The sequence below is a fragment of the Dendrobates tinctorius genome, unplaced genomic scaffold, assembly GCF_039654945.1.
Source record: "Dendrobates tinctorius isolate UK_male_01 unplaced genomic scaffold, ASM3965494v1 ptg000070l, whole genome shotgun sequence".
Classification (NCBI taxonomy): Eukaryota; Metazoa; Chordata; class Amphibia; order Anura; family Dendrobatidae; genus Dendrobates; species Dendrobates tinctorius.
In genome coordinates this window covers 65,702,460-65,729,261 of record NW_027361738.1, presented here as the reverse complement: position 1 = coordinate 65,729,261, position 26,802 = coordinate 65,702,460, and the positions used below count along the sequence as shown (strand labels likewise).

Genomic DNA, 26,802 nt, shown 5'->3' with positions numbered 1-26,802 from the left:
CATGTAAATTTTTGCAGCGATTTTTCACCCATACTAATGAGCGGGCAAAAATACGAAACAAAAACGCGTGTCAAAAACGCAGATATTTTGCGCAGTTTTTCCTTAGACTTTCTTAGAGTGATTGCTCTCTAACCACAATGAATAGCGCCATGACCTTTGTCGTATCCCAAATCAAGGATGTAATAAAATGCAGCCATCGTTCAATCCTAATGCTCATCTTCTTATAAATGATGTTCTACGGGAGACCGATCTCACGGTAAATTTCCCATCTCCTGCTAATACCATTATCGCTACTTTGTATCTGCTAAGTAGGAAACCGGGCGAGCCTCCGAATGTTCTGCACTAGCGGTTTTGTTGGTCGTTTATAAATGTTAAGGTCATTTCCGCAGACTCGTGGTGAATTGTAAAGATGTCATCCTGACTTAAAAGGCAAAAGCTGTCAAAATCATTGCTACTGTATGCTGTGGAATGACAGACGGGGCTAGACAAGAGAACAGATATAGATTACATAACGAAAACACCTCGATGGGGCTGGAGGAGCAGAGCAGAGCAAACCCAAGAACAGCGCCGATCAATATGCATCGACAATTCCTTATAGATGTGTCAGTCGGTGCGGAGTCCATGCCATCATGTCAGACTGAAAGCCAATAAATGGAATCGGACGTTCATCGGTGGTGTAATTACATAGCACAGATGGGAAAAAAAAACACAAAATCTGAACAGCCCCAAACACAAGTCTTGGCGCCCCATCCCATTCTCATGACTCGAGTATATTGCAGCCTCAATGGAGACCTCATTCTTGGTTAAGTTCCTGTAAAAATGGGGAGAAGATCAACTTGGAATGGGTCTCTCTAGGGGGCCGCGGATCAGTCCAATGGGCTGCCATTATGGTAGTACAGTTTTAGGTTTTGTTCAGCCCAACAGACCTTTTGCTGCTAACGGCAGGAATTGGGACTGAATCATAGTACATTCATCCTTCTTTCTAAGCTCTTAAAGGGGCTAACGACTACCTGGTCAACCCATATTTAAATAAAGTATTCTCCCTTATAAAATAAAAATAGCAGATACTCACTTACAGTGCAGACGATGTTCCAGTGATGCTGGGCCTCCTGGGGCTAGCATGATATTATGTCATGTGAGCCCTGCAGCCAATCAACAACTTCTGTGGGTCGCCCTCGCACACCCAGGGCAGCGGGGTACTCGGTACCGGGCCTGTGTCAAGGCGGGAATGTGTCACAGCAGCAGTGACCCGGTCCGTGGCCCTGGGCGCCCAATATCAATGGCGGTGATGTTAATGGTGTTAAAGTTTATTAGAATAGTTTGTGACGCCACCCGTGGCTTTTGGCCAACGCTGCATACAGATCTGCTGGGACTGATGGTGTGGTGCAGCAGAGATGGTATAGCTCCCCACAGGTGGAGCTGTAGTCCCAGGGCAATGTAGATGCAATGGATGAGGAGAGGTGCAGAATGGTATGGAGGCTGGTACCCAGGTGTAGTGGTGCGGAAATAACTGGAGGACACCCGAGTATGCGGTTCCAAAGCTTTACTCACTGTTTGCAGTTCACACAACTGCCTGCCTCCGTACTGTGTTCTCCAGGTCAGGGCTCCAGCCAACCTCCAGGCAGGATAGGATTCTCCCTTCCATGCTCCGCCAACAGGTACCTTCACTGAACAACTCCTCCAATGCGCCTTTAGGTGCGAAGCACTCCAGTACTTAGTTACCCTGGAAAGCCTCTCTTTAGGTGTTCCTAGTCTTTACTTGTATGACAGACAGCTGTAGCCTGCTTCGGGGACTCCTCACTGCGTCCCGGCTCTCTATTCGGTTGCTGTTGTGTCCCAAGTCTATGATGGGAGCAAGGCGTTAGCGGCTCACTACTCCTCCGGTGTCTGTTGCCGGACATAAAGATCCAATCAACCTCGGGGACCGGGCCACGGCCTTTGCGCTCTCTGGACTGGAAGGGTTTCTATCTTTCTTCAACCAGCTTCCCACCGTCCTTCTATTCTCCTTCGTTCCGATCTGTTCTATCTCTCTTATGGAATCTGTAGTCTCCAGTCTATGTCTTTCTCCTTCTCTTCCTCTCCTAGGGAGCTCGTTCCACTAAGACCAGTCCTCAGCCTCTCCTGACTGACTGCCTTCCTCTGCCTTGAGCTCCTCTCAGGCTGACCTGCTGTCAGCCTGCTCTCTCTCAGACCCTCGTCTGACTGACCTCCTTCTCTGGGACTCACCCCAGACTGACCTGAAATCCTACACCTTCCCTCTCTTTTATAGCTAACTCCACCCGCCTCCCCAGCACCTCTCGTGTTACGAAGTCAGGGACCACAAAAGGCACCCTATGACCTTTCCAGCATAAAGCATGCATGGGTCCCTGCTGAACTATCCTGTGTGTGGGTGCAGGTGTTGGAATGTGGAAGGGAGTTCCCAGCCTACCTGGATGGTGAGGCACCACACCTTAGGAGAAGGTGCAGTACCTGTGGCGACTGAAGCCTCAGGGGCGCCACATCTGCATGCTTTCTTCTTCCTCTTATCTGAGATTGGTCCAAAGGAAATTTTGACCACTGATTGGCTGCAAGGCTCACATGACATTACAATGCCTTGGGAGGCCTGAGAGACCTAGCACAGACATCGCTGGTAGAGAGATGAAGCCCCACCCCTTCTGCATGTAGCGAAGTGAAGACCCGCCCCTACTTCTTGTGGTGAAGTGAAGACCTGCCCCTACTTCGTGTGGTGAAGTGAAGACCCACCCCTTCTTCTTGTAGCGAAGTGAAGACCCACCCCTTCTTCTTGTAGCGAAGTGAAGACCCGCCCCTACTCCTTGTGGCGAAGTGAAGACCCACCCCCACTTCTTGTAAGGAAGTGAAGGCTTGACCCCACTTCTTGTAGCGAGGTTAAGACTCGCCCCCACTTCCTGTAATCTATTTCCACTGCTGGAAATGGAATACACTTGACAAGAGGCTGTGGAGAACACAGAAGAGAGACACCAAGTAGCTGCACTTTGGGGCATTTTTTCATTGTTGAGACAAAATAATTTTTAAAGAGTTAACATAAATACAAAAATGTTTTACTTGGTTTAAATTCCACTGTTCTCCTGAATCTTTTGTATTCCTGCTCCTCTCCATTCCTGAGATATGGCCCTCATCTTCCCAGTACATAAATCTAATCTTTTTACCCAACTGGATGTGATCCTCAAGAAGACGCCCATATAGAAAAGTTGATGACTCCACCTAGTTGGTTGTAAAGATTAGATTTGCCTGGACTGGCACACAGGAGAACAGGGGAATCCTCCGGTGGGCCCCTATGCAGGCCCCTTGACACTATGTACGTGTATCACTAAGTACAGACAAAGGCGGCATCTTATTCATGTAAAATCTACCCCGTTCATTGTTATATACATTTGTGATTGAGGATAATGTCACATCTGCATGTAGCTGAAAAGTGGGACAGTGGAGTTGGTCACTGGTGGGCCCTTGTACCCCAGTGCAACACCGAACAGGGTCGTGTCTCATGAATCAGGAGGAGTAGGACAGGTAAAACAACCCCAGATTCCTGAGAACAGCGACATTTACACCGGGTAACTAGATGACATATTTATGGCAGGTGATGGGCCGTCTTTATATAAAGCGCTGTTCAGATTGTGTGTATATAACGTTATCTGTCAGATGGGATCGGGGAGTCTGACAGTGCAGGGACCACAGATTTTATCCCCATGTAAAGTAACGCAGCGTGATGACCCCTTTTTTTTTCACTTTTTGAGAATTTCCTTTTCTTCTGTCAAACACAATGTATCCGCACGCGGCTCTGTGACTCTAATGTGTCCTGTCGGCTCCAGCTTCATCGCTGCGGTGACTTTGACTATTCCCCTTGCCTCTCATCCCGATATCACAACGCATTTTGCTCAGGGGCAAAGTTTCTAAAGCGAAACGCCAGAACGACTCCCTCTGCGTTTGATATTTGCTGCTGTTATTTGGACCTTTTGGCTAGGGGGGAAAAAAAAAAAAAAAATATATATATATATATTTTTTTTTTGAGTTGGGGTGAGGAGGAGGGTGCATGTGTTGAGCACTGGATGGACGGACCCTCGAAATCTGAGGCTCTCCTGCTCTTGGGATTTTGTTTTCCTCGTCATTGAGAAGGTTACGCTAACACGAGCGATGTTGTATTTAGAAACGTCACGTGTTTCCTTCCTTGCCGGAGGGGGGGGATCAGTCCCAACGTCCCCCCCCCCCCCCATCTAATCTGTGTGCTCTGGAAAGGAAAGAGTTAAAATGACATTGTGATGAGGAATCCTGCCCCGCAGCAGGCAGTGACTGCGAGAATCGGGGATGGCTGCAGTTCTGCACTTAGGATCTAGTCTTTCGCAGCGAGCTGCTCCTAGGCGGCTGGATGTACGGTAGACGGGGGGGAATAGCAGTATCCGGAGGGCTCTCGTATTCGCTCGCTCTCATTCTCTCCGCTTCCTCCGTAGCTGTGCGCTCCCCGGTCTGAGATCAGGGTGACATGCAAGGTAAGTCTGCAGCATGTATCGTCGTCGCACATCCAGCACCTGTAGCGGCTGTCATCTACCCCGGTGATGCCGGCTGTCCGTCTATTGCCATTATTTCACTACCTGCACCGTTCAGTTGGCAGAGACGCCTTTAAATCCTTAGATGAAGCAGAGCTGAATGTGTCGCTTAACTCCTAACATCTTTTGTGCAATAGGTTAACTTTCCAAGTAGCAAAAACAATGCAGTGGAAAGGCTTGCAGTCCTATGTAAATCCAGCTAGGCCTATATTGCGATGAATATTCATTCTATGGTGAAAAAAAATGCAATGGATATATTTGCAGTCCTATGTAAATTCACTGAAAAAGGGGGGAAAAACGCATTGCATTATGTTTTTTAGAACGAGACTTTTCTTTTTTTTTAGAATGTTTTGTCGGCAGGTTTACAAGTATGTTCATTGCTTTTATCGTCATATTATGAGTCTTCATCACCATGCAGTCTATGGGGATTTACATAGGACTGCAAGTATAGATGTTTACTTTGCAAAAAAAAAAGAAAGCTAGTTCTCTAAAGAGAATGCAAACATATAATATCTGATTGCAGTCCTATGTAAATCCACATAGACCACGTTATGACGAAGATTCATCATGTAAGGACAATGCAATGAACAAAACTTGGTCTCATCCTTTATATGACGAATCTTCATCATAGTTATGGATTTACATAGGACTGCGAACATATTTTTCTTTGGTAAAAAAAAATCAGCTTGTTCTATAAGGATAATGCAAAGCAAATATATCTGCTTGCAGTCCTATGTAAATCCACATAGATAAAATTGCAACGGATGTTCATTCTATAAAACTGATGCAATTGAGATACCTGCAGTCCTATGTTGATCCACTGGAAGAATATTCCATTACCTCTTATATGTCAAGCATTTTTTACAATGTTTTCTCAGTGGATTTACATAGGACTGCAATTGTGTTCATTGCATCATCTTTGCACAACTCTCCATTTAATCCATATGTAAGTACCGATCACCTGGTTTCATTTTCTATGAGCTTTGTATAATCAATCTTCTTCCTAATGTGGTCCATGTGGCTTTACATAGGACTGCAAGCAGATAATTTTTCCATTGCGTTAGCTGTATATAATGAGCCTTTTTTTTTTTTTTTTTTTACAAAGAAAATATCTCCACATTATGATGCAGATTAATTTTATAAAGACAATGCAATGAACATACTTGCAGTCCCATGTAAATCCACATAGGTCATATTGTGATGAACATTCACAGTATAAAGGTAATGCAATTGATATGCTCACAGTCCTATGTAAAATTCACTAAAACATTGTAAAAAAATAGGCTTATTATATAAAGATGAAGCAAATAAAACATCAGCAGTCCTATGTAAATTCACATCTGCTGTGATGCATATTTATTACATAAATATGCAACAATGTAATATCCAAGTCATTGAGATACACACAGCCCTATGCAAATCCTTCCTGCATTACAATAAGTTTCCAAGTAAGAACAAAGCAGGTTTGAAGCCTGCAGCCCTATGTAAATCCACATACTGTGAAGAGGATTTACAATATAAAAGTAATGCAATAGACATACCTGTAGTCCTATGGAAATGCATTCCTATAGCATTGCAGAAAAGGTTCAATGTAAAACCACACACAGCAAACAGTGACAAAGCTTCAGTATATAAATATGCATTAATGAAATCTCCAATGCAGTGGAGATACCTGCAGTCCTATGTAAATCCACTGATAAAACATTGTTAAAAAGGGTCATTATGTAAAGATAATGCATAGAAAATACCTACAGTCTTATGTAACTGCACGTATACTGTGACTTAGATTCATTTATATACACATAATGCAATGGAGATACTGACAGGCCCATGTAAACCCACAGGTAACCCATTGTGGCAAAGACATATAGAGCTAACACAAAGAGGATACCTGCAGTCCTGAGTAAAGTTACATATAGCACATTGTGATGCAGATTCTTTATATAGATTGTAGCGCAAACAGGATTTGTGCAGTCCTATATAAATCCACATATTACATACTTTAATGAAGATTCTATATATCAAGTTAATGTAGTGAGCATAACTGCAGTCCTATGTAGCAGCAGAAATAACAGAAAACTAATTATATGTGAGATTATTGCAAATCTCTAGCTGCAAACTGCATCCTTTTAGAGTTAGGATGCTGGGACTTGTAGTTCAGCAACAGGTGAATTTGATGATGATTTTGACATGTCTGATGTGTAACATAACAGGTAACTTATAGAACTATAAAGGTGGGGGTATGCTTGCAGTCCCATGTCAATTAAAAAATAACACATTTAATGATGTTCAATTATATATGAGATTTTTGTGACTCTCTGCAAGTCTCACCATTTCATGCGCTGAGGTAGGATCCTGGGACTTGTAGTTCAGCAACAAGTAAAGTAGTTTTTTGTTTTTTTTCAGAGTAGTAATTTGCAGAAACGGATTCAATCTAGTGTGTATCAAGTGTGTGCTCGAAGTATGAAAGGGTTGGTATGGGGAAAGTACACAGCAATAAATTGGACCTGTCACTTACCATAATTATGGAACTTTTTTTTTTACCTGGTGTAAATGCCGCTGTTCTCCTGAATCCGGCGTTGTTTTCCTTTTGTTCCGGCTCCTTTGCGTTCCGGAGATATGGCCTCCTCTTTACTGGAAAGAAATCAAGTGTTTATTTAGCCACCTGGGCGTGATCATCAAGGACACACCCACGAGGAACTTAAGATCATTCCCACTTGACTAACAAGAATAAATTCATACACAGGGAACAAAGGGCCGTATCTCAGGAACGGAGAGGCGTAAGAACGAAAGAAAAATAGCGCCGGATTCTGAAGAACAGCGGCATTCACACAAAGTTTAAAAAAGTTACATATTTATGGAAAGTGAATGTGCCATGGTTATTTGTCACGTCTGATGCAAACTCTGCTCTGCTACATCCTTAATATGTCGATTAATTTTCTAATGAACATTTGCTGATGCTCAGCAGATATTCTCTTGTTTTCGGCTTAGGGGGTCTCGGTTTTTGCAGTTGGTTTCATTATTTGGAGCCTCAGATCCTGGAGCTGACGTTCCCGTAATTCATTTTGACAAGTTGTTGTTGCTTTAACACTTTTTGGTGAATGACAGCAGAGATTGTGTGCTGCAGAGTCCAACTCTTATCACCCTATCGGTCCATGGAGGTGACATGAAATAGCAAAGTTGTGTGAAAATAATAATAATATAAAAAAAAATTTTCTTGTTCTTGTCATTTCGATTACATTTGAGCTTTTGTTTCTTTCAAGGCAGAACTGGGCTGAGGGCAAACCCTTGTCTGTTGTGTTACATGGGACTGCACTAGTGATCCCAGCAATCCATGTGACAGACAAGAAAATAATGTTATGAAGTTATTCCTAATAAATGAAACTTCTTGCTTCACTTTCTACAACTTTTTACTCCCAGGCTGCCACATTGCCCTGAATTAGATCTGAACTTTGACTACAGAGAAGAGCGGTGAAGGGGTGCGGGCAGGGGCGATGCATTTCTGGGAAGCTTAATCTGATAAATTAATGAGGTTTAATATGGTTGTATAAGTATAGATCAAAGAGAAGCAGCAGAGTTGATTTTTTTTTTTTTCACACGGTTCGATTTTGCAAAATCGTGATCTCAATTTCCCTCCGTGCTGCAGCCAAATATTCTGCATTGTTTATACGATGGGAAAAGGGTTTTCCGGTGTATAAAGAAAAGGCAAAAAGTCTATGAAGGTAACCGAAAAAACAGTGGGGTAACTTGTAGCTCGTGAGCCCTAATGCCCATTTCTCCAACTATCACAAGTCTTTAATGGTGTTGGTCTCCTAAAAAGGGCTAAAAGGATCTTTTGGGGCCGGGGCCGACTGTAAGGCTGGAGTCACACTAACCTGCGTAAAATACGGTCAGTATTTTACATGCGTAATACGGATGACAGACCCCTAAACAGTGCTCCGTATGTCATCCGTAATCAAGGTGTGGTCGCGTATTTTGCGCATGTCAGCATCCGTATGTAATCCGTATGGCATCCGTATGGTGAGATTTTCTCGCAGGCTTGCAAAATGGACATATAATGGAGCCCTATGACAGTTTTAATAAAGAAATGAAAGAATAGATATAGACACATAGAATGCATATATATATATATATTCCATGTGTCTATATCTATTCTTTCATTTCTTTATTAAAACTGTCAGTGTGAGTTTACTGTATCGTGCACTGAATTGCCGGCTTTGCTAAAAGACACCGGGTGCGTATTTCTCGCAGGTCACATGTGTGGTCCGTGTGTAATCCGTATTTTTTGCGCACCCATAGACTTGCATTGGCGTATTACGGCCGTAGTACGCTGACAATCGCAGCATGCTGCGAGTGGCACGGAGCGTAGGATACTGAGGAGAAATATACGCCTGGTGCGAGTGACCCCATAGAGAATTATTGGTCCGTGTCTAATGCGTGCTTTTTGCGCCTCTCACGCACCCGTATTCCTCGCCAGTGTGACTCCGGCCTAACCCCTGCACCCATCCCTGCATAGAAGAAAACTAAGAATGGGAGGCAATTCTAGACTTTAACCCTGTATCTCCCTCTTAGTTTTCCATGCACGCTAACACTCCCATATCTAAAGCAGATCACTGAGGGTCCCAGAGGTCAGACCCCCCCCCTACACATCAGAAAGTGATTTCATATGCCAGCAATATGGATTATGGAAGGCATCGATTTGTGCAATCAGCAGGCGGACATTTGCTCCAAATCTGCACATTTTTTGGTTTTGGTATTAGGCACCACATGCACTTTGCAAAACTGCAATTTATTATTACAATATGAACTGTGCGATCATTCCCACCATTTGTAAACCAGACAACAAGCGAAAAGTTTATCATACATTTCCCTCACTTTCTTTTGGTTGGCTTACTTTATTTACTCATTTATATAGCGCATTAATTCCACAGCACTTTACAGATATTATCATCACTGTCCCCGATGGGGCTCACAATCTAAGTTTCCTATCAGCATGTGTTTGGAATGTGGGAGGAAACCGGAGAACCCAGAGGAAACCCACGCAAACAAGGGGAGGACATACAAACTACTTGCAGATGTCCTTGGTGGGATTTGAACCCAGGTCCCCAGTGCTGCAAGGCTGCAGTGCTAACCAGTGAGCCACCATACAAGGCTAACCACTGAGCCACCCTGCCGCCCATGCTGGTATTTTGTGCCAAAATTGTGGTGCCGCCCCCTATTATTATATTTGGTCTATGTTAGGACATCACCTGGCCACATGTCATTTTCAAGACCCTTTTGCCAGTGTTTAATGAGGCAGAAAAAAGTGTAAAATATGTAACTTCTGTATCAATGCTGTGTAGTAGAGTCCGACTTTTATTTCCTGTTGTGCAGTGATTAGTTGCCGTTTGCATCAATTTTCTCCTTGCCTAATTAGCAGAACGTGTTCATCTTCACACAGTAGAAAGCACCAATCACACAAAAGCCACATCCCTCCTACAAAGGAAACGCTAGACATTCGGCCCTCCTTCCTCCTCATGCTACTTATGGTGTCGGGTGCAGAGGGGATTTTATCACAGCAGCAGTCCCTTTCTACATCCGTATGTCTGTTTTTTAGATCCACAATTAAAATTAGGTAATAGTAAAAGGCCCAATTCAGTTCCCTATATTATATTTGAAATGGATCCATTAAAATGTATTTATTTTATTTGCTTACAGTTGTGGCCAAAAGTATTGACACCCCTGCAATTCTGTCAGATAATACTCAGTTTCTTCCTGAAAATGATGGCAAACACAAATTCTTTGGTATTATTATCTTCAATTAATTTGTCTTAAATGAAAAAACACAAAAAGAATTGTCCTAAATCCAAATTGGATATAATTCCACACCAAACATAAAAAAGAGGGTGGACAAAAGTATTGGCACTGTTCGAAAAATCATGTGATGCTTCTCTAATTTGTGTAATTAACAGCACCTGTAACTTACCTGTGGCACCTAACAGGTGTTGGCAATATCTAAATCACACTTGCAGCCAGATGACATGGATTAAAGTTGACTCAACCTCTGTCCTGTGTCCTTGTGTGTACCACACTGAGCATGGAGAAAAGAAAGAAGACCAAAGAACTGTCTGAGGACTTGAGAAACCAAATTGTGAGGAAGCATGAGCAATCTCAAGGCTACAAGTCCATCTCCAAAGACCAGAATGTTCCTGTGTCTACCGTGCGCAGTGTCATCAAGAAGTTTAAAGCCCATGGCAGTGTGGCTAACCTCCCTAGATGTGGACGGAAAAGAAAAATTGACAAGAGATTTCAACGCAAGATTGTGCGGATGTTGGATAAAGAACCTCGACTAACATCCAAACAAGTTCAAGCTGCCCTGCAGTCTGAGGGTACAACAGTGTCAACCCGTACTATCCGTCGGCGTCTGAATGAAAAGGGACTGTATGGTAGGAGACCCAAGAAGACCCCACGTCTTACCCCGAGATATAAAAAAGCCAGGCTGGAGTTTGCCAAAACTTACCTGAAAAAGCCTAAAACGTTTTGGAAGAATGTTCTCTGGTCAGATGAGACAAAAGTAGAGCTTTTTGGGCAAAGGCATCAACATAGAGTTTACAGGAGAAAAAAGAGGCATTCAAAGAAAAAAACACGGTCCCTACAGTCAAACATGGCGGAGGTCCCTGATGTTTTGGGGTTGCTTTGCTGCCTCTGGCACTGGACTGCTTGACCGTGTGCATGGCATTAAGAAGTCTGAAGACTATCAACAAATTTTGCAGCATAATGTAGGGCCCAGTGTGAGAAAGCTGGGTCTCCCTCAGGTCATGGGTCTTCCAGCAGGACAATGACCCAAAACACACTTCAAAAAGCACTAGAAAATGGTTTGAGAGAAAGCACTGGAGACTTCTAAGGTGGCCAGCAGTGAGTCCAGACCTGAATCCCATAGAACACCTGTGGAGAGATCTAAAAATGGCAGTTTGGAGAAGGCACCCTTCTAATATCAGGGACCTGGCGCAGTTTGCCAAAGAAGAATGGTCTAAAATTCCAGCAGAGCATTGTAAGAAACTCATTGATGGTTACCAGAAGCGGTTGTTTGCAGTTATTTTGGCTAAAGGTTGTGCAACCAAGTATTAGGCTGAGGGTGCCAATACTTTTGTCCGGCCCATTTTTGGAGTTTTGTGGGAAATGATCAATGTTTTGCTTTTTGCTTCATTCTCTCTTGTGTTTTTTCATTTAAGACAAATTAAATGAAGATAATAATACCAAAGAATTTGTGTTTGCAATCATTTTCAGGAAGAAACTGAGTATTATCTGACAGAATTGCAGGGGTGTCAATACTTTTGGCCACAATTGTATATAGCACAATTGCAGCGCTTTACAGACATTATTATCTCTGTTCCCATTGGGCTCATAATCTAGATTCCCTATCAGTATGTCTTTGGAGTGTGGGAGCCTGCAGAAAACCGAAGAACCAGAGGGAAACCCACACAAACACGGGGCGAACATACAAACTCCTTGCAGTGTTGTCCTTGGTGGGATTTGAACCCAAGACTCCAGCACAGCAAAGCAACAGTGCTAACCACTGAGTCACCATACGGAGCTAACCACTGAGTCACCATACAGACTGTGTTCCTTTAGTATCTGACTTTTTTTCAGAACCCATTACGACCATTTCATCAAAACTTTTATGTCTGAAAACTGGCGTAAAATCTTTTGAAAAATTGAAATATTTTTGCCAAATTGGAGTTTTTGTTCTTTTGTCTTTTGTAGTACGCGGGGGGGGGGGCACACTCCTGTAAAATGTTTCAAAAGTTCTGGAGTTTTGTATGCCAGAAATGCTACTCTAGTCTGTGACTGGAGTAGAATTTCTGGCGTGGCGCACTCCACTCAGCAGAGGCGCTAAATTTGTTAAGTGGTGTGCTCCTCTTAAAGAATTTTATGCCTCCTGTACTCCATCTAGACTGGCACAGTGTGAGTGTGCCGTACGATGGTCTTGATGAATCGGGCAAGCTAAGTTTTGTGGGGGAGTTTAATCTGACAAAAAAAAAAAGTAGTCTATGCTGCTCCTTTTTTTTTTTTTTTTTTTTTTTTTTTTTTTTTTTTTCAGTCCTGGGTCCATGCCGGTCATCTGAACTCGCCCAGTTTGTTCTCCCCGTATTGCCGTGAGTTTCCTCCTGGTTCTCTGGTTTCTTACCACACTCCAGAGACATACTTTTTCGTTCTTTATTTTTTTATATAGCGCTAACATATTCCGCAGCGCTTTACAGTTTTACACACATTATCATCACTGTCCCTGATGGGGCTCACAATCTAAATTCCCTATCAGTATGTCTTTGGAATGTGGGAGGAAACTGGAGAACCCGGGGGAAACCCACGCAAACACGGGGAGAATATACAAACTCCTTGCAGATGTTGTCCTTGGTGGGATTCGAACCCAGGACCCCAGCGCTGCAAGGCTACTGATAGGGAATGTAGATTGTGAGCCCCGATGGGGACAGTGATGTAAAACTCTGTGGAGTTAATGATGCTATCTATGCGGATAAAATGCATATTGCATAATTATAACTCGTGTGGCTAGTAATATCACATTAGAATGATAAATGTTTGCAGAACTTTTTCTCGGACCCGCGGCTGGCATTATATCTAGTTCTGTACAAGCTGAAAAAAATGTTGCAGCTTTGTGAGATCTTTCCATTGCCAAGGATTCAGATTAGAAAATACCTCTGTGAGGCAATGGCCTTAACGGCGCTACATTCCACAGTCCCGCAGCACAAAGAGCGCTTTCATTCAGTCAATTAGAAGAGCGACCTGAGGGTTATGTTTTCCTACAAACCTGTGTTAATCACACGGAGCGGCTTTCTGCCTTGTGGCCAAGGAACAGCCAGGGAATCCAGGATAATGCCAAGCACAAAGCGAGGCGACTCGTATGGATGTATCAAACGATGGCGAAGCGCCTTATGCAGTTGTTTTAGCCACTTCCACCGTCGGGGTTTCGTGATGCGTATACATACGGCCGGGGACCGACAATTCATCACTCGTTGGATTGTTAATGCATCTCTGAAAATTCATATCACGGAATGGGATAATGATTGCCAGCTCGATCGATTCATTAATCACCTGAACGCAGAAGCTGATGAATGGAGACATTTCAGATTTATTTTTAAATACTAGGGGGAGACAATATAATTTCCTATCTCAAAAGGAACAAGCGTCATCGTATCCAATATCATAACTGTCGTCATAAAGCGTTGAAACAAGGTGCGAAGCAAAGTATTCATTACCGATGTCTACCGCCCTAATGGAGCCAGCCATCTGCATCCTTAGCAGAAGGCTTGGAGACCTGGAGATTGTTTTCTGGTGGCAAGTCTTCTCCATATGGTGAATGCTTGCCACCCAAGTCTTGTAATGTCAACGACGCCAGTCCATTGTGAGGTGTTAACCAATCATATAAACCATATTACCTCGTGGCCAGTTATTAATAGAAGGTTTTACCAAAGTTGAAAGCTCATTACATTTTTGACCATGCAAATTTTTTGAAACCTGCTTGAGATGGGAGTTTCTCTTCTGTGGTTTATGACGGAGGAGAATTGATCCCTGAGGCCACAATTTTAGCAGTTTCTATTACATTCTTTTGTCATTTGTCATGCCATTGTACGGTGTTGGAGGGAGGTGGTCTAAAGTAGAGTTACAGCATTTATAGAAACCATTCATGATGGTTGTTTTGATATAATGAATGAATTAGGGAATAAAGGTGGTCATCCACTTTAGATAAGTGACAGCAGACCAAACCGATTTCAGGAGGACCAGATGGCTAACTTATGTGCATTGCATTGGGCTGGGTGGTGAAATCACTATGCCAGGGCCAAGGAAAGCCTAGAAGGCATAACCAGGAGCTTTGCCTAATCCAACCTTGAATACACAGCGGCTGACAGTACCATGATCCAAGGAGAGACAAAGGAGGTGGACCAGGTACTACACCAGAACTGACCTTGTGTAGATGACAGTTGACCCCCAAGGGATGGCTAGCTGGGATGACTTGTAGGAAGGTACAATAGAAGCAGGCAGGAGATGTAGAGACACGGGAACATGGATTCAGACTGGACCAACATACAAATGCGCACTGGCAGGTGTGGCTGGGCTAGCTGACGTATAGATGAGCACTGGGAGGTGTGGATGGACAAGCTGATGTATAGATGAGCACTGGCAGGTGTGGGCTGGACCTCCTGACATACTGATGAGCGCTGGATGGTGCGGGCTGGACCGGCTGATGTACAGATGAGCACTGGCAGATGCGGGCTGGACCGGCTGATGTACAGATATCCACTGGCAGGTGCAGGCTGAAACGGCTGATGTACAGATGAGCACTGGCAGGTGCGGGCAGGACAGGCTAACATACAGATGAGCACTGGATGGTGCGGGCTGGACCAGCTGATGTACAGATAAGCACTGGCAGGTGCAGGCTGGACCAGCTGATTTAAAGATGAGCACTGGCAGGTGCAGGCTGGACCAGCTGATGTATAGATGAGCTTTGGCAGGTGTAGGCTGGGCCGGCTGACTGGCATGCATGGCTGATAGGCAGGCGGGAGTTGCTGATAGGCAGGTTTACAGGAGTAAGAGCACTGGGACCTAAGAACTCTCAATAGTGTTTAGGAACAAACTTACGACATTGCACAGGCACCTCACTTCAGGTGGAGGTGCCTTAAATAATGAGTGTCTCCCAGCCATTGGGTGGGGACTACTGATGAGCGATTATGGTCATTACTCGAGTTTTCCGAGCATGCTCGGGTGTTCTCCTAGTATCTTGGGCGTGCTCGTAAATTAAGTTTGAGTTCCTGTAGCTGCATGATTTGCTGCTGCTAGACAGCCTGAATATTTGTGGGGATTTCCTAACAAACAGGCAATCCCTGCATGTATTCAGGCTGTCTAGCAGCCACAAATCATGCAGCTGTGGGGATTCAAACCTAATTTACGAGCACGCCCAAGATACTCAGAGAACACCCGAGAATGCTCGGAAATCTCGAGTAACGAGCACACTCGCTTATCACTAGTGGGGACACTTTAGAACCACGCGTGAGCACTAGGCACAGTGCCCGGGGATCTGCATGCACTGCGGCCATCAGGAGCCGGAGCAAGAAGTGGGACAGGGGCAGCAGTGGTAAGTAAATCTGCATCTTTGCTGGGGAAGAGGGGCAGCAGACAGAGACACCAGCGCTACATGCATGTGCATGGGGACTCCCCAACTCTTTTACAATACCAGATGTCAGTGTAGCAGAAGGTTGGGCATTTTGAATTTTGACATGCTCCATCCTTTTGTTTTCAAGTGAGATTGAGCATTGATGTGTATGAAAGATCTAGAGGTGTGGCTGAGCATATATGGTTTATATTATACACTCACTGGCCACTTTATTAGGTACACCTGTCCAACTGTGTGTTAAGACTTAATTTCTAATCAGCCAATCACATGGCGGCAACTCAGTGCATTTAGGCATGTAGACATGGTCAAGACAATCTCCTGCAGTTCAAACCGAGCATCAGTATGGGGAAGAAAGGTGATTTGAGTGCCTTTGAACGTGGCATGATTGTTGGTGCCAGAAGGGCTGGTCTGAGAATTTCAGAAACTGCTGATCTACTGGGATTTTCACGCACAACCATCTCTAGGGTTTACAGAGAATGGTCCGAAAAAGAAAAAAAATCCAGTGAGCGGCAGTTCTGTGGCCGGAAATGCCATGTTGATGCCAGAGGTCAGAGGAGAATGGGCAGACTGGTTCGAGCTGATAGAAAGGCAACAGTGACTCAAATTGCCACCCGTTACAACCAAGGTAGGCAGAAGAGCATCTCTGAACGCACAGTGCGTCGAACTTTGAGGCAGATGGGGTACAGCAGCAGAAGACCACACTGGGTACCACTCCTCTCAGCTAAGAACAGGAAACTGAGGCTACAATTTGCACAAGCTCATCGAAATTGGACAGTAGAAGATTGGAAAAACGTTGCCTGGTCTGATGAGTCTCGATTTCTGCTGCGACATTCGGATGGTAGGGTCAGAATTTGGCGTAAACAACATGAAAGCATGGATCCATCCTGCCTTGTATCAACGGTTCAGGCTGGTGGTGGTGGTGTCATGGTGTGGGGAATTTTTTCTGGGCACTCTTTGGGCCCCTTGGTACCAATTGAGCATCGTTGCAACGCCACAGCCTACCTGAGTATTGTTGCTGACCATGTCCATCCCTTTATGACCACAATGTACCCAACATCTGATGGCTACTTTCAGCAGGATAATGCGCCATGTCATAAAGCTCGAATCATCTCAGATTGGTTTCTTGAACATGACAATGAGTTTACTGTACTCAAATGGCCTCCTCAGTCACCAGATCTCAATCCAATAGAGCATCTTTGGGATGTGGTGGAACGGGAGATTCGCATCAGGGATGTGCAGCCGACAAATCTGCGCCAACTGTGTGATGCCATCATGTCAATATGGTCCAAAATCTCTGAGGAATGCTTCCAGCACCTTGTTGAATCTCTGCCACGAAGAACTGAGGCAGTTCTGAAGGCAAAAGGGGGTCCAACCCCTTACTAGCATGGTGTACCTAATAAAGTGGCCAGTGAGTGTATATCAGCCAACAGTGATCTACCCAGACCGCCCGTACACACTAGGTAAGACACGTGGACAGTGTAGAACGGGTAGTAAGACACCACAGGTAGACACTTATCCCCTTTGAGAACAAAAGGATCAGGCATGTTGATATTGAGCAACCTAATCGCTAATTTTGGTGGGATTTGGTATCTAATGTGTACGGGGGTTTCTAGACTTTCTTTCAACAGTAGATGTGAGGGGAAAGTGAAGACAACTATTCCACATCAGATATATGGTTGTTGCTGCCAAAATCATGAGTTTGGCCAGCAGTCTAATGTGTCAGTGTCTGTCTTTGCTCTTTATTTTTTTACCACATGGTAATGTTGTCACCATCCATCATTAGTGCTAATAAATGTGTCAAAGGGAGAATGGAAATGAAGTATAGCCCTAGCAGTTTTCGGAAGAAGCACCATAAGGGGGTCCCATTTTGATTATTACTAGGAGGGCCCTGATGTGTTTGGTGTTGCTACCTAGGACTATCGTTTTCCATTTCAAGCTCTTTCCATTACTCACTTTAGAAGCTATTCCACAACCATTTAGTGATGGCCCCCACCAGGATTGGGCAGCCTGTTTTTGAGAGATCCCAAGTACATACGGTACTTGTTTAAAAAATATATCTCTTAAAAAGATCTAGAGTTATATTTTATCTGTACTCATAATGTTCTTATTACTTAAAGGGATTCTCCAGGTTTTTCTCTGTGACTGCAGACTTGGGAATCTTCACATCATACTCTGTGAGGGTAATCCAGTGCCAGCGGTGAGGCTTAGTGGTCATATGACTGCAAGTATGGGATATGTAAACTCCCAGTTACACTCAGACTAGACATATGCGGTCTTGCTCAATACAAGTGGCCATACATGTCTAGTCGGAATGTGGCCAGGAGTATGCAAGTCGAATACTTGCGGTCTCAAGACCTTTTGGTCTCGCTACCAGCACTGGAGAATCCTCACATCGCACGAGTGTCTGCAGACTTTTGTGATAAACTTGGACAACCCCTTTAATCTAGAATCAAACCCACAGATTATTATGTCAATAGATAAAAGGCTCTTGGAAATAATTGCTGTCTGGGCCATACGTGAAGCGATAGGGGCTGCTCACTCTAGCAGGCGAGTGTGAGTCACAGATGGTGGTTCTTGGAATAGCAGCAGAGACTTTGCGCAGCCACAGAGTCTCCGAGGTCTCGGCTTTGGCGGCTGGTTAAATGTTTAAGTCTAAATATAGAGCTGAAATATCTTTGCCAGAATGAGCCGCTTTAGCACATAAACATTTCTAAATCGTATCCCTCCTCAGTCGGCATCGTTCATTGTCTCCGACACCCTCCGCTCTGCGGTTGTCACTTCACTTCATTTATCAGGAGTCTTGATCCCTCCAGGTTGTTTACTGCGATAATCCTTAAAGTATCGACCAGAGCTTCTCCACAATCACCAGGCCATAAGGAAGTTCATTTAGGGATTTTCTCTGTTTGCTGAAGCTAATGACTCAATGTACAAAGGAAACCAGAAACTTCGGACTGAAGTGTAGCGGGAAGTATAATCGTAGCTTTTTGGTTTTCATCGGGGGATTCTGCAGGAGGATCGAGGTTTCCAGATGTTATAATTGACAATAAACTATTTGGACAAGCAGGGCCGTAAGTATAGTACGTGCAGGCGTTACAATCGCACCCATGCCCCGGTGACTAAGGGGGACCCCAGAGGTCCCTTTGCCTCATATGATAAGACTGTTACTATTAGAGACCTGTGTGTGTTAAGGGCCCCATTGGAGTTACGCCACTGGGGACAAGCAGAGTTTTTGTCCTGCTCTGCAACTAAGTCTGCCCATGCACATTAGTGCAAAGTTGCCCAAACCCAACGATGTTGGTAATACTTCCCGACTCTTCGATATGAATAAAGCCTTCCGGTTGTTCCCTGGTGGATTATGTCTGGATAAAGAAGGATGAACATGCTAAATTTCCAAAACTTATCCTTTGGCTCTCGGGAGCTAATCAACCACTAGAGGTTGTGCTAAAAAGTTTACATACCCCGGCAGAATTTTTGCTTTCTTGGCCTTTTTTCAGAGAATATAACCCAGGATAGCCCAGGAATTTACAGGAACTGGAGGCTTTTTGCTAAGAAGAGTGGGCAGCTTCACCATCTGAGAAAATAAAGAACCTCATCCACATCTACCACAAAAGACTTCAAGCTGTCATTGATGTTAGAGGGGGCAATACACGGTATTAAAAAATGGGGTATATAAACTTTTTATCCAGGGTTATTTGGATGTTTTGGGTTGCCATCATGATTTCAAAAGAGAAAACACAGTAGTTTGACAATAAGTGGTTTCACTCAAGCACTAACCATGAGTGAAGGAAAAGTTTTGGTGTTATCATTCATATTCTCTGAAAAAAGGTCAAGAAAGCAAAAATTTTGCCGGGGTATGTAAACTGTTGAGCACAACTGTATCTAGAGAGGTTGAACGATGGTCCTATAACAAAATGAGAATTACCATTCCTTGCTTTACATGAGCTTCCATGGATTGGCCTAACATAATACTTGCCTTCCTTCGTGACAAAATCTAGACCAACCTGAAATCAGACGTGGGGCTGCGTGATACCTTGCCAATCATGTAGATCTTGAAAAGGACTACTGTGGAAACGGTGTAACTTTATACGGGTCCTAGGTAAGGTTGAACTTGCACCCAGGACTGGATGAAGGGGGAAAAATAGTTCTTTTTTTTTCTCATAGGAGATCACTTTCAAATTTACAGGAGGCCCAGTTGCATAATTTGCAGTTCATGGGCTCCAATTCAAAATCTCCAACACGACCCCCAAATATTGCAGGTCTTTAATATTAATAGTCTTTTCATATGGACCATGGGGACCCTTTGGGCCCATTACGCGCTGAGTTCCTGTGTGCGATTGCAACCCCTGCACCTATAGTGACGCCCCTGAGGAAGCCTACATGTTTTTTTTTAATTGGAGCCATCGTGTTACCCCTGTGTGGAGCTGGTGTTAGCACTATGGTTCCTGCCATCCAACTGCTGGTCTGGAAATCTGAAATTGGGCCTGAGAAGAGAAAGCTGCCGCTAGAGTAGTCTGGCAGAAACTTATTCCCCTCTCAATATAAAAAATACATGGATACAGATTTATCATTTGTGAGTTTTTGCTAAATCCACTTTTATTTATTTATCTTGTGGTACTGGTCTTTAATAAGATTGGTCTTCACACTCGACCAAAAGGGACCTTTTGGGCTCACGAGGCACCAAGGCCCAGATGTGATTACAACTCCTGCCTCCAATATAGTTAAAGAATAACTATCAAGTTTTATTTCATAAATCAATAGCATGCATGAAAATAATCAACTTTGTAATATATATTATCAGAGAAATCTGCTGCTTTCTCCTCCTGGATTGATTCACTTTCAATTCATGAGTAAAATCTGTATTCAGCGAAGACATACTTTCCCATTACTGATATAGGAAATGACAGCTAGTGCTTTTAAAGAGAAGCTGTAGAGGGAGGAACTAGTGGCAGACATAGACATTTTGCTGCAAGTTCTCCTGAAACGACACTTGCAGTTCTCCATAGAACCTTATAAGCACCTACTATCTTCTCCTATCTTAATAATGGGAAAGTCTGTGTTCACTGAATACAGATTTTGCCTATGAATTAAGAATTTTTTTAGACTGAATTATCAGTCTAGGAGGACAAAGAAGCAGATTTCTCTGATGAGATTTATCCCAAAGTTTCTCATTTTCACATGTACTATTGATTTATGATAAAAATGACGGTTACTCTTTAAGTCCCTGATTGTACTGTTAGGGATGCAGAACCGAGCTTGTTAGATGATTGAGGTTGGCTCTGAGCTCATTGAGTGTCTTCATCGTGCATCTTTGCCATAGCGCAATGATTAAGGGTTATAATTGGGGTGGAGGTTGCCTGGAATAATATGATGTTAGGGAGACGTACCATATCTATAAGTGAACTATATGATCAAAAAAGACTGTAGGATACTATTATATAGTACTTTTGTGTTTGCTAAGACTATGGTAAATATAGTCAAAACCTTTAGACGATTCTTAATATTCTGCTGCTATAAAGTTAGTTGTCTTGTATGTAAATGTGGCATCACTTCTGTTTTCCATGACCTGAGAAGAACCTGCACATGTTCGGGATGGTTATGAATAGTCTGACTCTCCGCTTCCAGGTGATGTCAGATCTTTATAGCAGCGTCGGGGCATTTTTAACTTCATACATCAGGCTTGGACCTTGGCCATATATAAGTCGATTGGCCCCAAAATAGCCAATGAGTGGAAATTTTAGCGTCCAGGCCTTCCGGGGTTTTTTTTTTTTAAGTATCTGGTAAACTTTGAAATGTGAGTTACCAGTGACTATAGCAGCTTATTAAACCAGCCGTCTGCTTTCTATCAGAGAAATCCAGACTACTAATGTGGAAAGTGAGGCAATGCAGCTTGAGTATAAGGGAGAGAGATGTGACAGATCGATTAATGATGAAATTGGACTATTTTTTATTGCACACGGACAATGCGATGCTGAGAAGGAAAGATGAACGAAAATCTACTTAGAACACAAGAGGCCTAAAGGCTTCCCAAAACGTGTATAAAACTAGGCAGGAATCAAGGTGCCAAGTCTTGGGCCGCAATAAATGCCAAAAGGTTTTCCTACAAAGGTGACCTTCAGAGTCGTAAAGATGTCTTTGCTACAACTTTAATCCCATGATTTTCCCATTTCTCCAATTACTGGGGCCAAAGGTAAAACTTTTCCAAATTTGGCCTCTAAAGCTGTACTCTGGTCTACATAATTTATTACTAGGGAGGAACAGATCGATTTGCGTGACTCTGGTCCAGTGTCCAGGTCAGTGATGTCTGGCAGCTAGTTGGGAGGACCACGAATCTCTTACCTTGTGGCTTCCACAGTAAGCCTTTTGATTAGCCAGGACTGGCTACACATCACTTGTGTCATTTCACACAGATGATGTTTCGCCAAATGCTGTGGACGCTGGACGGTAACATATCTTTTGTGCCTCCCATTTAATTGCTAGGTTCCACTGACCTGGACGCTGGATCGGAGTCCTGCAAATCAATCTCCTCATCTCTATGTATCACCTACAGTATCTATGGGATATGATATAAACGTTAGATCGGTGTGGTCCAACGGCTAGGACCCCCACAATCACATAGTCCCCGATTCTCCATTGGCCTCACAACCTCTGCCAGGAGGAGTTGGTTGTGCATACCTTCTGCAGCTCCATTTTATGTCCTTGCTAATCTCAGCTAGCTTCGTAGTTACTTTAGACTTTTATTGGAGGGGCCAAGGTTCATGGTCAACCATCCAATTAATTCTACTCCTCCTGACCGTTGTCTTGCAGCCAGAAGAAAACTGGCTATTGATGAAAGTCCCATTGTTGGAACTTACACCAATATCGCAAATGGTGTTCAGAGGTTGCTCTCACGTTCTGTAGGACGGGCGCCGCTCAATAGATCCTTTTATCCCATATCAGACCACTATTGCAGTTATTTTATAAAGCGTCACGTTACACCTCTGTGGGGGTGATGTTGGCACTCTCATACCATGCAACCAACTGCTTATCTTGAAATGTGGTATTGGGTCTAAGAAGAGGTAGCGCAATGCTTTGCTCTCCCACATAGTCAAAGATATGCATGAAAGAGATGGGGCCATGTATCAAAATAAAACCCCTATAGTGGTGCAAGCTTTTGCCACCCAAAACAGATGGGACTGGTGTTTGTTTCCAACCTTCACCCCTTTTTCAAAAACCTTCGGTGACCAATCCCCTCCACCTCCAGTGCAGTTCCTCTAGAGAATAAAGTCCTGCCCAAAGGCCAAGGAAACGGGACCAACTACAACTGGACCCTTTCTCTCCAATGGCCCAACATTGCACAATTTTTATTGCCCACGGACAATGCGATGGTCATATAAGGAAGGATCAATGAAAATCTTCTTTGAACACAAGAGGCTTAAAGGCTTCCCAAAACTTGTATAAAACTAGGCAGAAATCAAGGTGCCAAGTCTCAGGCTGCAATAAATACTAAATTTTTTTTCCTACGATGGTGATTTTCAGAGTCGTAAAATTGTTTTTGCTACAATCTTAATCCCATGATTTTCCGACAAAAATCATTCCGATTGGAATTCTACAATTACTGGGACCAAATGCAAAACTTCTCCATAGCTATATGGTCCAGCCAGTAACTTGCGTCACTGATGACTTTATAGGCTTCGTACTGGAAAAGCGCAAATTCCATGATATGTCCCCATTAAAAAAAAAAAAAAACACAAAAGTTTATTTATATTTTATGATAAAATATTTAAATGTGTAGTATGTCTGGAATATTGTAAATGGGTCTGTCCTAAATATCTACTGTATATAGTCACCACGAGGACACAATATAAGGAGCGTTCCGTGAATCGTCACCTGCTGCTGCATTGTCGCTGACTGCTGCTTGTTTGGTGCGAGGATTTATACTCGTGTTCATAGGGGAGCTGCGTGAGCACAAAAGAGACATAATGATATCGATAATAATAATACAGCAACAGCTATATTAGATCTCCTTATTTTACTCTAAAAGCACTGTCACTTCTCTCCTGCAATCACCGCATATTATCCACTTTGTATCACCGCCGCTGCTCTGCAGTCTCCGCTTTTGGTGCGATATTGCTCCGCCGATAGATTTCTCAATGTTTTTGAAACGCGCAAACAAAAGAAAATAGAAAATAGATGTCACTAGATATAAACAACATACAACAGAAAATGTGAATATTTAAAACGTGGTTGTAAAGGATTTGCAAAAGAACAAAAAAAGAAAAAAAATGCAGCTTTTCTCCAGAAGCAGCTCCACACTGGTCTATGGGTCTGGTATGGAAACTCTGCTACATGACTGAGCTGCAGTACCGTACTTAAACTGTGGATTAGTGTGGCACTTTTTTTTTTGGAACATAGCTGTGCCTTTTCAATGCTGCTCTTATACCCTCCCCATGGGAGAGAATTTCTGATGCTTCCTGGAAGGTTTCAGGATAGACCATCCATCACTTATCGGGAGGAGGAGGCTGCCAGCACTCACTTTAGTATGACCAACCATTTTAGACATTTAATTGATTAATTGCTTTTTCCCCGTGTCTGCATACTGTTCCTGAAATGCTACAGAGCAGAGAGTGTTAATGTCACCATTCTAGTATTACAGGTTACTTAAATCTACCATCAACCTTAAAACTATGAAACTATTTAAGTCCATCAAGTTCAATGTTGATCCAGAGGAAGACAAAATCCCCATGGGGCAGACACTAATAGGGGAAAAATTATTTCCCGACTCAACATATGGCAATCAGACTAGTTCCCTGGATTAACGTCCTATTGCATAATCTAGTAACCATAACCTGTAATATTGTATTTTTCAAGAAAGAAATCCAGACCCTTCTTAAATTTTAGTAGTGAATTAACCATTACAGCATCATGTGGCAGAGTTGCATAGTATCACTGTTCTTACAGTAAAGAATCCATAGTCTCCCTCCTCTTACAGTAAAGAACCCATAGTCTCATTGCTCTTATAGTAAAGAATCCATTGTTTCACTGATCTAACAGTAAAGAATCCATAGTCTCACTGCTCTTACAGTAAAGAATCCATAGTCTCACTGCTCTTACAGTAAAGATTCTATAGTCTCACTACTCTTACAGTAAAAATTCTATAGTCTCACTGCTCTTCTAGTAAAGAATCTGTAGTCTCACTGCTCTTCTAGAACAGAATCCATAGTCTCACTGCTCTTCTAGTAAAGAATCCATAGTCTCACTGATCTTATAGTAAATAATCCATTCTCACTGATATTACTGTAAAGAATCCATAGTCTTACTGATGTTACAGTAAAGAATCCATAGTCTCACTGCCGTTACAGTAAAGAATCCATAGTCTCACTGCTCTTACAGTAAAGAATCCATAGTCTTACTGCTCTTACAGTAAAAAATCTGAATCTGTCATTATGATTAAACTTTCCTCTAGATTCAGAAGATGCATCTTAGTCCCAGTCACAGGCCTAGGTGTAGAAAGATTATTATACAGATCCCTGTACTGTTCCCTCTTATATTTGCATATTATAATAAGTTTGCTCTAGAGCCGTTGTTTTTCCAAACTGAATAACCCCAAGTTTGATAACCTGTCTTAGTTCTGAGGTTCACCCATTCCCTAAATAACCTTGGTCACTCCTCTCTAGTTCAGCAATGTCCTAAATCATTGTTTACTCATCCATAGCACTTATGCACTCTCGTGTTTGAAACGCTTCCCCGGATTACTGGAGTTTCATCTTCTGTTTCTTCTAATTGAGATAAAAACAAAGAGAGCTTAATTTTTAAAGAATTGTTGTCCTGCATTAGATAGAGGGTTTTTTTCCCCCAGATTTAGCGCCATTCTTTTGCACTGGTCGTTGTGTCTAGTATTGCAGTTTACCCCATTCTCTTGTTTGGAGCTGAGCTGCAATCTACACTAATGACCCTTCTAAAACCCTCTTTGTTAAAGGCAGGTACAATTTTTATTTCTGAAATCAAGAAAAGTGATATGATAGCGATTAAAATTGGAGATGGCCAAGAGTTGTGGGTAAGTGCACTTATGATGATGTTTGTAACTGTGAAAATAGCCAACTCACCATAGATAGGTACTTGGGGCTCGGCGCCTTGCCTCTGTCCTGGCGCATATTGTAAATCCAAAGAATGACTGGTCCATCTCAACGAATAGGTATTAAAATTTCTTCAACGCTGTATTCCAAATTGTTTAAAACCGGTACAGCAAATCCATAAAAAATCCATACCACCAACGCGTTTCCAGCATCCAGTGCCCTTACTCATGGTGTATATACATGAACAGGATGCGTTGGAGCACTTGTTGCCAGAAACGCGTTGGTAGTATGGATTTTTTATGAATTTGCTGTACCGGCTTCTAATAGTTTCGGAATAATCAATTGAAGAAATTTGAATGCACCTTTGTTGAGCTGGGCCGCTCTTTCTTTGGACTCTTTGGGTATGATGCCTCTAGTACCAGTCATAAGCTGGCTCTACAACTGTTCGCTGAACGTTAGCTCGACAGATGACTTTGTCTCCCGACTTCTCAGCTGTGTATTAATTGGGGAGAGAGCAGAAAGTCTGAAGGCAACCATGGACGTTATTTGGTTGGCCGATCCCTAGAAAGTCTTCAGGTTCAGACGACTTTTATCTATTGTGTATGGGGACTTTTAGGCTTTGTCACCACAGGATGAATACACGTATTTTCCAGTTTGGATTTGTATGCAAAAAATTCATTGCGTACTACAAGACCAGCAATGAGGGTGATAATTGATGAAACCTCTTCTCACACTTTGGAAAAACTGAGTAGCGGGAATTGACTTGTGGCGCAGAATTAAATTAATGTACGCTGTGGCTATCGGTGCTCATTTCTAATAGGTGTATATTTACCGCATCCGCTATCGGGTTACAGGAAGTGATATTTCTGCAGCCTATCGGCTTTAACTTCCTGTTCTGATATCGATGCTTCAGATCCGCACCGATTTAGGAGCACTCTGCTACTGATCGTTCTTGATGGATCAATGCAGGGCAGGGATGCACGCGATATGAATAAAAATACTGACTCTTGCAATCAAGAAAGAG

At 43.1% G+C, this 26,802-nt stretch overlaps 1 protein-coding gene across 12 annotated transcripts in view; it reads left to right on the top strand.

Moving 5' to 3' along the window:
* Positions 1-26,802, top strand: part of KIAA1217 (KIAA1217 ortholog) — an 804,298-nt gene that overhangs the window by 723,700 nt on the left and 53,796 nt on the right. The window contains exon 1 of one of the 12 annotated variants that reach the window (XM_073581799.1): positions 4,277-4,502. The exons of the other annotated variants lie outside the window; for them this stretch is intronic. The gene's annotated coding sequence lies outside the window, so the exon portion shown is untranslated. Of the gene's footprint in view, positions 1-4,276; positions 4,503-26,802 lie in introns of those variants that run through there. 12 annotated transcript variants of the gene reach the window in all.